Below are 13,981 nucleotides of genomic sequence, written 5' to 3'. Positions count from 1 at the left end.
AGGACATATAGGATGTTATCCTCTCTTTTATCTCAAGATCGTGCAATACAAGAATTCTTGTTCCTAACGATACGTTATATTTTCAGCAATACCTCCAAAGAGTACGGCCGCCCAGAAGGGAAAGTCCGTGGCTGGTGAGACTACTAGTCGAGCACCACGAGTTACCAGGGCTCGGGGAGAATCTCATGGTGAGGTTCCATCTCAGACTTCACATACCCCGCCTTTTCCAGAAGAGTTCCGAAGGGCACCAGCTCCAGCACCCGCCCCTATACATTCAGCACCTCAGCAGGATACGCCAGGTCAGGAGATGAAAGATGTTGTTCAGTTGTTGACCCGATTAGTAGCTGCACAGGCTCGACGTCAAGAAGCAGGTATTTGTCACATAGACAGGTCCGTGAGCGCGAGGGTTCGTGACTTTATTAATTTAGACCCTCCGGTATTCACTGGAGCAGACCCGAATGAGGACCCTCAAGTATTGATAGAGTACAGAAGACGTTACGGGTAATGAAGGCCACTGAGACTGAGTCAGTTGAGCTAGCTTCCTATAGGCTCCGAGATGTTGCAGTTAATTGGTACTAGTCTTGGGAATTATCCAGAGGTGAGAATGCCCATCCCGCGGTATGGCAGGAGTTTACAGAAGCTTTTTTCGTCATTATCTGCCACCAGAGCTTAGGCGAGCCAGAATTGATAGGTTCTTGACCCTTCGGCAGGGAAACATGAGTGTTCGGGAGTACTGTATTCAGTTTGATTCGTTGGCTAGGTATGCACCCACTATTGTATCTAATATGGAGGATCGGGCTCACCGGTTCGTGATGGGATTAGAACCTTACTTGTTTAACGATTGTATGTCGGTTTCACTTCATCCAGACATGGATATTTCTCGTATTCAGGCGTACGCTCAAGGTGTAGAGGAGCGTAAACAGAAACAGAGGGCCGATCGTGAGCATGATAGGGCCTAAAATAAGAGGGCAAGGTCTTCGGGTCCTTCTGGTGAGTTTCAAGATGGTCAAAGGCAACAGTATTCGAGATATCCATCCCAGCCCTCGGCTAGCGCGCCCCCTCAGTTTAGAGGAAAGAGATTTGATCGTTCTACATCTTCAGGGCCTGGCCAGAATTTTAGGGCCTCAAGTTTTCAGTATAGGGGTGAGTCAAATCAAATGAGGCCACCCTTACCACGATGTACTCAATGTGGTAAGCAGTATACCGGGCAGTGCCGTATGGGGTCAGGTGCGTGTTATACTTGTGGTTATCCGGGCCACGTTATGAGGGATTGTCCGATGAGAGGTGATGCAAGCATAGCTCAGCCAGGGGGGATCTGTGGCTGGATCGTCATCATCAGTACGCCCCCTAGGCAAAGTCCCCAAGCACCAATGAGTCGTAGTAGAGGTAGAGGCAGAGCATCTAGCTCGAGCAGCCCTCAGAACCGCATTTATGCGTTAGCAGGACGACAAGACCAAGAGTCATCGCCTGATGTTGTTACAGGTATATTATCAGTCTCCTCCTACGATGTATATGCACTAATTGATCCAGGTTCCACCTTATCATACGTTACTCCGTTGATTGCTAATAAGTTTGAAATAAAACCTGAATCGGTTAAACCTTTTGAGGTGTCTACACCTGTTGGGGACTCGGTGATAGCTAAGCAGGTATTTAGGGATTGTATAATAATAGTTCATGGTCAACCTACCGTAGCAAACTTAATCGAGTTAGATATGGTAGAATTTGATATTATAATGGGTATGGATTGGTTGGCTTCTTGTCATGCCAATGTTGATTGTAGATCGAAGATAGTCCGATTTCAATTTCCGGGGGAGTCTATTTTGGAGTGGAAAGGTAACACGGCATCGCCGTGAGGTAGATTTATTTCCTATCTCAAGGCAAGGAAGATGATCAAAAAGGGATGTATTTATCACTTAGTTCGGGTTCAGGATGTGGAAGTAGAGTCACCAAATATTCAGTCCATCCCTGTGGTAAATGAGTTTCCAGATACCTTCCCTGATGAACTTTCGGGTCTCCCGCCAGAGCGAGAAATTGAGTTTTCTATTGACCTACTACCAGATACTCACCCAATATCTATTCCTCCCTATAGAATGGCCCCCGCAGAGCTGAAAGAATTGAAAGAACAACTAAAGGACTTGCTTGAAAAAGGTTTTATCAGACCTAGTACGTCCCCCGTGGGGAGCACCTATGTTGTTTGTAAGGAAGAAAGATGGTTCCTTAAGAATGTGTATTGATTATAGGCAACTGAATAAGGTGACGATCAAGAATAAGTACCCGTTCCCGAGGATTGATGACTTATTTGATTAGTTGCAAGGTGCCAAGTGGTTTTCAAAGATAGACTCGAGGTCCGGGTACCACCAAGTAAGGGTTAAGGATGAAGATATTCCGGAGACAGCGTTCAGGACTAGATATGGGCATTTTGAGTTTCAGGTTATGTCGTTCGGTCTAACTAATGGCCCAGCAGTATTCATGGATTTGATGAACCGTGTGTTCAGGCCTTTCTTAGATCTGTTTGTAATTGTATTTATTGACGATATATTGGTATATTCTTGTTCAGAGGATTAGCATGCTGGTCATCTGCGTACAGTGCTCAGAGTTCTACAAGAAAGGAAGTTGTATGCAAAATTTTCTAAGTGTGAATTCTGGTTGAACCCTGTAACTTTCCTTGGGCATATCATTTCGGGTGAAGGCATCCTGGTGGATACACAAAAGATTGAGGCAGTAAAGACTTGGCCTAGGCCCACAACACCAACGGAGGTTCGTAGTTTTCTTAGGTTGGCAGGTTACAGGAGATTTGTGGAAGGATTTTCTTCCCTTTCAGCACCTTTAACAAAGTTGACTCAGAAGGGAGCAAAATTTCAGTGGACTGATGCTTGTGAACGGAGTTTCCAGGCATTAAAGGATAGGTTAACTTCAGCACCAGTTCTCACGCTCCCAGAAGGGACCGATGGTTATGTTATCTATTGTGATGCTTCAGGTGTTGGATTGGGTTGTGTGTTGATGCAGCATGGTAAGGTTGTGGCTTATGCTTCTAGACAACTTAGAAAGCACGAAAAGAACTACCCGACCCATGATTTAGAGTTAGCTGCAGTGATTCATGCACTAAAGATGTGGAGGCACTTGTATGGCATTCATGTTGATATTTATACGGATCATAAGAGCCTCTAGTACATCTTCAAGCAAAGGGAATTGAATCTTCATCAAAGGAGATGGTTGGAGCTACTTAAAGACTATGACGTTAATATTTTATACCATTCGGGGAAGGCAAACGTAGTTGCCGATACACTCAGCCGTAGATCTATGGGTAGCCTATCGTATTTGCAGCCAGAAAAGAGGGGAATAGCCCATGAGGTTCATCAGCTAGCTAGTCTTGGAGTTAGGTTACTGGACTCAGGTGACATTGGAATTACTCTTCAGGATACGGAAACATCATCTTTAATAACTGAAGTGAAGGAACGCCAATATGAGGACCCTGTGCTAATTCATTATAGAGATACCACTCTTCAGAAGGAGAAGACACCGTTTGAAATTACCGAAGATGGGGTCCTCAGATACCAAGGGCGATTATGTGTGTCTAATGTTGCGGGGTTGCATCGGCAGGTCATGGGAGAAACCCACTATTCCCGTTATTCTATCCATCCAGGAGCGACAAAGATGTATCATGACATCAGGGAAATATATTGGTGGGACGGAATAAAAAAGGACATAGATGAATTTGTTGCTCAGTGCCCTAACTGTCAGCAGGTTAAGATTGAGCATCAAAAACCTTGTGGATTATTGCAGGCTATGGAGATTCCGACTTGGAAATGGGAAATAATCAATATGGACTTCATCATAGGCTTACCTCGTACCTAGCGTAAGTTCGATTCGATATGGGTGATTGTTGATAGGCTCACAAAGTCAGCCCATTTTCTTCCCGTTAGAACTACGTACTCCTCAGAAGATTATGCGAGGCTTTATATTAAGGAGATAGTACGACTGCATGGTGTACCTGTATCTATTATCTCAGATAGAGGAGCTCAATTTACAGCTAACTTCTGAAGATCCTTCCAAAAGGGATTGGGGACTCAAGTAAGTCTTAGTACAGCATTTCATCCCCAGACAGACGGACAGGCTGAGCATACAATTCAAACACTGGAGGATATGTTGCGAGCTTGTGTAATAGACTTCAAAGGTAGCTGGGATAATCATCTGTCGCTTATTGAGTTCGCATATAATAATAGCTACCATTCCAGCATTTAGATGGATCCATATGAAGCCCTTTACGGACGAAAGTGTAGGTCGCCTATAGGGTGGTTCGACGTTGGAGAATTTGGATTACACGGGCCAAACCTGGTTCAGCAAGCCATAGAAAAAATAAAGCTTATCCGGGATCGACTATTGACAGCTCAGAGTCGTCAGAAGTCATATTCAGACGTGCGACGTCGAGATTTAGAGTTCGGGGTTAATGACTGGGTATTCTTGAAGGTGTCACCTATGAAGGGTGTGATGAGATTTGGCAAAAAGGGTAAACTTAGCCCACGGTATATCGGACCTTATAAGATCATTCAGAGGGTGGGCCGAGTAGCTTATGAGTTAGAATTGCCCTCACAATTGGAGTCTGTCCATCCAGTTTTTCATGTATCTATGTTAGGAAAGTACATTGGCGATCCTACCCGAGTGGTACCTACGAATGATGTACAGATTACAGAGTACTTGTCATATGAGGAAATTCCGGTTGCCATTCTAGACCGACAAATCCGCAAGCTACGGAATAAGGAGGTAGCCTCCGTGAAAGTGCTTTGGAGGAACAACAATGTAGAAGAAATGACTTGGGAGACCGAGGAAGACATGAAGTCTAGATATCCCTACCTATTTCCTCTTCCAGAGAAGGGTCTAACTGAGACGTCATAACCTCAAGGTGCGTGTATAAATTCTTCTATTGATTATTGTCGTTGTCCTGTGTGTCATTGAATTATTAAGCTTCTACGGGGGGAGTTGGTAGTAGTATTGTTACAAAAAGCGACCTTGCCAAAGTTATATGGATCACGGAGAGTGAAACATTCGAGGATGAATGTTTCTAAGGGGGGAAAGATGTTACATCTCGCATTTTTGTACGTTAAAAGTTTCGTCTTCGGTCAACTAACGTAGAATCGGGGAGGAGATCATCTTGAAGTTAACTTATTAACAAGAAATAAATAAGTGTTATGAGGGATAAACGGGTACACGGATTAACGAAAACAAGTTTCGTTGAAAGTGGACAATTTGGAATAAAATACGGGTCGAGCGATAATACCCGAAAATTATAAACTAGTACCATGCAAGGTACCATGTGACCACGGTAGTATAATATATAAAGTATATATGAAGTATTTTAAAAATAATTAAAATTTTAAGTAATTCTTGGTAATTTTAAAATTATACGGGTAATAGATTAATTACCGGATAACGAAATATTACCCGGTTAATTAATGAGTGGATAAAAATTATTAGAATAACCCCACCCCATGTGGCAAGAAGCCACAAGGATGGGAGTGACTAATTTGTCACTTATGTTGCCACCTAGACGTGAATAATTCTGGAATGGACAACTATGTGTAGTTGTCTGATTTCAAAGAATAACATGAAACAAAAAGTAGTCCAAAAAAAATGTTATCCTTTCAAAGCAAAATCAGAATTTCGTTCTAACAAGCAAGAGTTTCTATCTTCTTGGTTTGAGATAAAGGACCTGGAAACACAATCTTCAAATAAAACGTTGAGCAAGTGTAGACGAAATTCATTTCTGCTCTTAGTACACCAAAAAGATTAAAGAGCAGGATCATTAAAATTTTGTTCAAAGAAGCAGGAGCGTTATTCTTGTGCGTTCAACATATTTCATATAAGCAGAACTTCATTTTATTCAAATAATTCAAGGAACGGGTATGTTAAGGTCATCCCTTCTTTCTTTTGGCATGGTTTAGATTATGCAAAAGAAATGAGCAAATACACGGTTTCTATAAATTATTCTATTCATAGAAATAGTAGGGGTGACTATATTCTTGATTCCCCATGGGAATTATTATTTTCTTCTGTTCATGGGTCTCAAAATAATACGCAGTTGGAAAAATTTATCCGGAAGGAATATTGAGATTATTACGTATTTTTCATGCATTTCGTACATGTGAATTGACCCATGACCAGATGACGTTATATACGCGTATATTTGTAAATATATGTATACGGGATATGGGAAAAGGTTACGGCGTTATATACGCATCACCACCTGATCAGCTGGTATATGATGATGATGTTGCCCACAGTGGCTGAAATATGATTCAAACGGCATTATATACGCATATATGGGTATGTATTCAAATGGCGTTATATACGCATATATATGTATGTTTTCAAACGGCGTTATATACGCATATATATGTATGTATATATATGTATATGGGATATGGGAATGGTTATGGCGTTATATACGCACCACCACCTGATCAGCTGGTATACGATTATGACTTTGCCCACAGTGGCCGATATGATGTGATGGGATGCCCTCAGAGGCTGATGATATTATGTATATCCATACCTATGCATGGCTTGGCATTTACACGCACGTGCATGATGTTATAAACGTTTCAAAATATACAAAGTTATTCAGATTTAAAGATGTGTTTCAGTATTCCATGTTTCATCTATGTCTATTACGTACTAATTTCCATGCCTTACATACTTAGTACATTTTTCGTACTGACGCCCTATTCCACGGGGCCTGCGTTTCATGCCCGCAGATGCAGGTAGGCAAGCTGACGGTCCTCCTTCTTAGGATCCCTGATCAGCGAGAGTTGGCATGCTCCATTTGATCCGGAGCTACTTGTGATATTGGTACGATACGTTTGTACATATATATGTGTATGAGTATGACATGGCTCAGTCCTGTCTTTGTATAGTTATGTTTCTGTTAGAGGTCTGTAGACAGTATGTCTAGTTGGGTTATACGTGGCCTTGTCGGCTTTCAGTTTTTGATGTATAGTTGTCTATAGCAGCCTTGCCGGCTCGCCCACTGTATTCTGTCTGTATACGTACATATGCCTTGATGGCATGCTTCTTTCACGTATGTTAATTTTGTAATGCAGCAGATGTTATTCAGGTTCATATTTTAGACGTATGCTTAGGGGTGTTTGATTGGTAAGACTCAGGTGCTTGTCGCGGCCCATCGGTTTGGGTCGTGACAGTTCGCTCGGGCCACTAAGGCACCGGGTGCCAGCCACGCCTCCCCATGTTTGGGGCATGACAAAGTGGTATCAGAGCGGGTTATATCCTAGGGAGTCTACAAAGCCATGCCTAGTAGAGTCTCACTTATGGGTGTGTTGCGCGCCACATTTGTAATTGAGAGGCTATAGGGCATTTAGGAAATGTTACCCTTCTTTTGTTTTCAGATCGTGCCATAGAGCTGAGTCGTAAGAAGTCAGTATGAAGTTGTCGCAAGATTTTGTATGCACCAGAGGTGAAGGTATCACAGTAGGGATTTAAGGCGTAATGTGTAATGGAGGTTATGAAAGAAACAGAAGATACGATGCGAGATTGAAAAGTAAGTAAGGTAAAGGTAAAGAAGATACGAGATACTCAACTACAAAAGGTTGTGAACAGTCGAGCATATAGAGGTTGGATTTTAGTTTAAGTTTACAGAGGAGACCCTAGTAAAAATTTTGTAAATCTCTACAAGTTAACATTCGAGGACGAATGTTCTAAAGGGAGGAAGGATGTCACATCCCGTACTTTAATATTAGGATAAGTCATAATAATCCATATGAGCTTGAAGGGACTAAGACCCCGTAAGTTTACCAACCTTGATACCGTTAGATATTATATTAGTGTGGTATTTTCTTTTAAGTGGAGTATTTAGTAAAAGTTTTATAAGTATAATTTTGGATAGTTACCATTATTATTATTTTCGGATATGGTAAATTATACACATAATATGAGAAAGTTTATGAGATTTTCTTTATTGTAAAGATAAAAATTATTTTCTCACAAGAAAAGAAGGTTATCTTTTTACCATTTTAAAATTTAAGCATACGAAAATTTTTACTCTTTATATGAGATTAGGAAAATTAGAAGTTAAGAAAATATGTATTTTTTTATCATGGATATTTTAATAAAATAATAGTGTATGTATTAATTTTATATGGTACCACATGACCATGTTAGAAAGGTGTATAAAGTGTATTAAAAATAAGTAAAATTTTAAGTAAGTCAGGATAATTCTTAATTATGTAGATAATTGGGTTAATTAATGATTTTTGTACAAAATTAGTTAGTAATTATCCAATTTTGGATAAATTTTGTGCCCCCCTCCCCACGTGGCAGCCTTGCATCACTAAGTGATGACTCTTCATTTTATACAAATCTTAAAAGAAGAGGATTCCTCATTCAAAAAGCTTACATGACAAAGCAAACAAAAATGACATCACTTATATCATATTTCTAATGCAAAGAGCATAAATCGCTTAACAACCACAAAGAGCACTTCATTCATTCCAATGACACATACAAAATAATAGTTTTTGTCAATTACGTATAAAGTAATAGTTTATGCATTGACTGTGCTAAGTAAAATAGCACAATGTCCTCCTCTTGGAATGCTAGTTTTTTTGCTTTTTCTGATGGGTTCTCTAGAAGGTTTGCCCCTAGTGCTTGTACCTGAAGTAAGTAATACCAGATAGGTGTCAGTTTGTTCTATCCTTCGTTTTTTTCTTTAGATTCTGCATGTTGAAAGAATGAGTAGTACATCACAAGGTTGTTTGATTCTTGTATTATGTTCTTAGGCGTATCTTCAGAAACATGGAGTTCATAAGAACCTACTTTTTGTGTTTTCCCATTAAAAGACAATTTTCTTATCTATGGATGAAATTAAAATTTCGTTGATGTAAGTACTTTTTTCTTTTTCTTGGACAAAGGCAAACTCTTTTGACTAAGCTTTTCTGTTTAGAATTTGTCGTTACTGATTCAAAACTTTCAGGTGATGAAATTCGCAAATTGTCATTTAAGTAGCCTATTTTTTGTTCCAAAAACTTGGCTCATGAAAATTTTACAATGACTTGTATGTCCAAAATCCAGATTGATTAAATCGTAATGCTTCAAATGGATTCTTACAACAGTTTGTTGTTACCTTTCTAAAAAAAGGTGACAACTTAGAATAGTATATGCATGCAAAAAGAATATTGAGATGGTAAAGCCAATGAATTTCAAATCAATGAATTCAAATGAGGTGCAGATGAGAGGTACAAAATTGTATATTCTTATTCTTCCATGTGTCATATTATTCTATCATCTGTTCATGGGTCTCAGAAATATGTACGTTGATAAAGTTTATTTCATGATATTAATTAGAGACATAATGGCCTTATGATGTACCAAGAGATTTTATTAACGTATTTCATATGCATTTCATGCATTTATTCATTTACACTAACTCATGACCAGATGGCATTATATACGCGTATATATGTATATGGGATATGGGAAAAGGTTATGGCATTATATACGCACCACCACCTGATCAGCTGGTATACGATGATGATGTTGCCCACAGTGGCTGAAATATGACCCAGATGGCGTTATATACGTGTATATATGTATATATAAGTATATGGGATATGGAAAAATGTTACGTCGTTATATACGCACATATATATGTATATATATATAAATGGGATATGGGAAAGGTTATGGCGTTATATACGCACCACCACCTGATCAGTTGGTATACGTTGACGATTTTTCCCATAGTGGCCGAGATGATGCTTTGCATTCATTTACACTGACCCATGACCAGATGGCGTTATATATGCATATATATGTATATGTATATATATGTATATGTATATATATATATATATATATATATATATATATATATATATATATATATATATATATATATATATATATATATATATATGGGATATGAAAAAAGGTTATGACGTTATATACGCACCAACACCTGATCAGCTGGTATACGATGATGATTTTGCCCACAATGGCCGATATGATATGATGGCGTTATATATATATATATATATATATATATATATATATATATATATATATATATATATATATATATATATATATGTGTGTGTGTGTGTGTGTGTGTGTGTGTGTGTGTGTGTGTGTGTGTGTGTGTGTGTGTGTGTGTGTGTGTGCGCACCACCACCTGATCAGTTGGCATACATTGATGATATACCCACAGTGGCCGAGATGATATGATGGGATACCCTCATAGGCTTGATGATGTTATGTATGTACAGACCTATGAATTACATGACATTTATACGCATATGCATGAAAGTATAGATATTTCATGTTTTTGATTTACAGAGCTATCCACACTTACAGGTTGAGTTTTTTACTCCATGTTTCTTCCATGTCCTTTATATACTGATTTACATGCCTACCATATTCAGTACATTATTCGTACTGACGTCCTTTTGTTGGGGATTCTGCATTCATGCCTGCAGGTATAGATAATCAGTTTGACGAGCCCTCATAGTAGACTAGGTTAGCATTCAGCGAAGGATCGGTAAGACTCCACCTCATTTGGAGTGCAGCCGAGTCTATGAGTCATCGTATCAGATTTTTGCCACAGACTTATGGGTAGGTCGGTATCCTATCCCTTCTTATGTCAAATAATCTTAAAGGCTTATATACAGAGGTTCAATTTGTACAGTATGTCAGATGCCTTGACGGCCCATATGTATTCATGTCTTAAGAACGATAGTTTATTGATACAGTGTTGCCCACTTATAGTTATACATTATGATTTGTGGCCATGTTGGCCCATGATAGTTACAAAAAAAATGTGTTGCAGAGTGGTTCGCTCGGGCCACTACGGCACCGGGTGCCAGCCACGCCTTCCCAGGTTTGAGGCGTGACAGTCCATCTGGGCTCGGTCTTCTTCTGTGACCAAACACCGAAGGTAGTTGGCCATCCCTACGGGGGCATCGAGAACCCGACCATCCTCCGGGACCGTGATCATGATTGTTCGCTTGCACCCGGGATCAGCACTAGGGGCCTGAAATTGATTAGTCAATTTAAAACTAGAGGAAGCCTCATCCGAGCTCTTCTTCGGGACCTCCAAGTCACTCAGACCGGTGATATCTTCTACCCCAACAAATAAACCACGGAAGAGGTCCTCCTCACTGTGGGCTCCTTCCCCATTACAAGTTTCCGCGGCTTGAACATTGCGTATCATAGAATCGGAGACTGAAGGAAACAAGGAGGAATCCACGATCTCTATTGCCCCAAGTGGGTCTTTTGAGACACACCTCCCTCTTGCGGAGCCGCGAGCCCGATTTCTTCATCAACGTCCACTACCTCTTCAACGGTCTCTTTGCCCCGAGATAAAGCATGTTCGGCCCCTCTTGACTCGGGGACTTGGCTCGAAGTCTCCTCCTCGACTTCATCGAGCCTAGATAGAGCAGTATCAACTTCCACCGATTCCGAAGATCCCTAGATCTCTGTGCTAGCTCGTGTATGGGCTACCAGCCCAGAATCATCTTCATTCTCCTCTTCGTCTTCTTCCCTAAAACTTTGGACTGAGTCCATAGTCAGTAAGATTGTGTTCCCCTTGGGTTTACGAATTATCCCTTTTTTGGGTTCTTGACCCTCGGAGTTTGAGGCCCTTTTCCTCTTAGGCGGTAAAACTTCTTCATCACCGGACGGGGGCCTCATAGCCGTGTCGTTTCCAAGACCTACAAGGGGAGAAAGTAGCTAAACTTATGCTTGAAAAGATGTTTGGACAATAGGAAAATTGGTAAATCAGGAAGGAAGCTTACTATGATTACGAGCCTTCCAATGACCCTTTGACAAATTGCACCAAGCGCGCTTGGCATGTGTTGACATCGAAACCAGGTTCCTAACCTAGTTTTCGAGATGGGGACCCAACATCTAAGCAACGACTATATTGAGAGAAACACTGATAAGAGAGGATGAAGAAATAAAAACGACAAACAGAAATTAAAGACAATGCTTACGTTTCATATTCTATTTCTCAAGGAATGGCAAGCTTTCCGAAGGGATTAGGTTCGTGGTCTTCACTTGAACGAACCGCCCCATCCAGCCCTGTCTTTTTCTTCATCTATACTCGAGATAGGCGCCTTGGTGGCCCAGCATTGGAGTTTTATCAGCCCACCTCGATAAAGTCGAGGACTGTACAACCTTATGAGGTGGTCAAGGGTGAAGGGGAGCCCGTCGATTTTACTCACGAAGAAACGGAGCAATATTATGATCCTCCAGAAAGAGGGGTGGATTTGGCCGAGAGTCACCTAGTATTTCTTGCAGAAATCTACGATAACCGGATCGAGGGGACCCAACGTGAAAGGGTAAATGTAAACATTCAAGAACCCTTTCACGTGGGTAGTAATCGCTTCTTCTGGGGCCAGTATCACAACCTCTTTGTTTCCCCAGTTGCAATCTTTCTTCACCTGTTCAAGGAGGCTTTCTGGTATTGAGCATATGTATCTCGATACCGGTTCGCATCGACCCGGAACCGATGAGGTTTTCTCGACCTTAAAGTCGGAATCAATAACACACACCCCGGGAACAAGCTCTTCAAGGCGTAGCTCCGCAACTGGTTTCTCACCGGCCGGCCGAGACGAGGAAGTGGTTTCTTTCTGCGGAACATTTTTAGATGTTTTGGCAATTTTTATTTTTGTAAGCAAGGAAGAACAGAGACTGGAGTATTTGGTGTTTTGGGAAGAACAAACAAAGAAACTTAAAAACCTGAAGGTAAGAGGTTTTGAAGAAGGCAAAGAAATATGAAGACTAGAATAAAAGAGATTGAAAGTAAAGTTTGGGCAAAAGAAGGAAGATACATTTATAGGTTGAAGACGACAGTTCAGAACTGGTAGTGACTGACAACAACTGATAGTCATTTAATGCCTCGACATCCGAGCCGACGAGATATTTCAATGCCCACTTGTCGTTGACGTGATGGTCGGGCTCATCGCTTACATTATAGCCCATCGGGATAGGATTGGGAAAGATCAAGTCATTTCTTGGCGTTAATCTCCAAAAAACGAGGGGGTTATCTGTATATGGTCAAAATCAGGCTTACCCTTTTTGAGAGACTGATCGAGGATGAAGCACGATAAGTCAGGATCGGCTTTCGATTTATGACAAACCATAGTACGGGGATGGATTGCTACGTTTATGAATCAATGACCGATCAAGATCGAGACATGTTGTGATCGAGACCGAAGTGGGGTAGAGATCGAGCAAGGTCAAAGGGAGCCAGCTAAGACGAATAATAGAACACCGAGGTATCCGTGATCGGGCAAGGATCGTGGCAGAATCTCGGCATGTATCAAGTCAGGATCGGTTATTTAGCCTATCATGGGATTTGCTTCTGTAATTAGAATTGTATCATAAATAGAATTCCTCTACTATATAAAGGGGGTTCTAATCATTTTGTAATCATCATACATTCACGCATAACAAGGCAATACATTACATTTTTCTCTCGTAAACTCTGTTGTTCAGTTCATACTTCCTATTATGCATACTCGGTTGGTTCGAGCGCGGTTTAGCTCGAAGGGCACAGTTGTTCATCATTTTAGTTTGCTTTATTTTACTGTTAATTCCTAACATTGATTCTCATATTTATCAATTTGTGCCAAGTGAAATCACATACCCTTAAAACCGCTTATAAGTTTAATTGTTATCCAATTTTAAGGGTAAACAATATTACTATTAATTTTTTAAAAAAATTGCCCCAAACTTTTGTATTTTATAAAAGAGTCACAATTTATTATTTTGCAACAATGCTGCTTCGTCTTCTCGGTCATCTGATAGAGTATTATGTAGTTCATTATAAAAATGATAATTTTGTACCAAATTTATTTATGTTTAGAACTATAGTTTGTAATAATAATAATGAATGTTATTGATGAAGGTATTGTTGTTTATTTGTGATAGTTTTTAGAACTTGTGGGCATAAATCATGTTTCATATTTTT

The 13,981-nt window shown here is 40.2% G+C and overlaps 1 long non-coding RNA gene across 1 annotated transcript; it reads left to right on the top strand.

Moving 5' to 3' along the window:
* The first annotated feature begins 5,473 nt into the window (after positions 1-5,473).
* LOC142182530 (uncharacterized) lies at positions 5,474-7,110 on the top strand. The gene is made up of 2 exons (XR_012711336.1): positions 5,474-5,898; positions 6,753-7,110. It is a non-coding gene; the product is annotated as an uncharacterized LOC142182530 (long non-coding RNA).
* The last annotated feature ends 6,871 nt before the right edge of the window (positions 7,111-13,981 follow it).

This window comes from Nicotiana tabacum, chromosome 7, assembly GCF_000715075.1.
Source record: "Nicotiana tabacum cultivar K326 chromosome 7, ASM71507v2, whole genome shotgun sequence".
NCBI classification, from domain to species: Eukaryota; Viridiplantae; Streptophyta; class Magnoliopsida; order Solanales; family Solanaceae; genus Nicotiana; species Nicotiana tabacum.
Note: the sequence above shows the minus strand (reverse complement) of the source record. Positions and strands in the feature narration are given on the sequence as shown.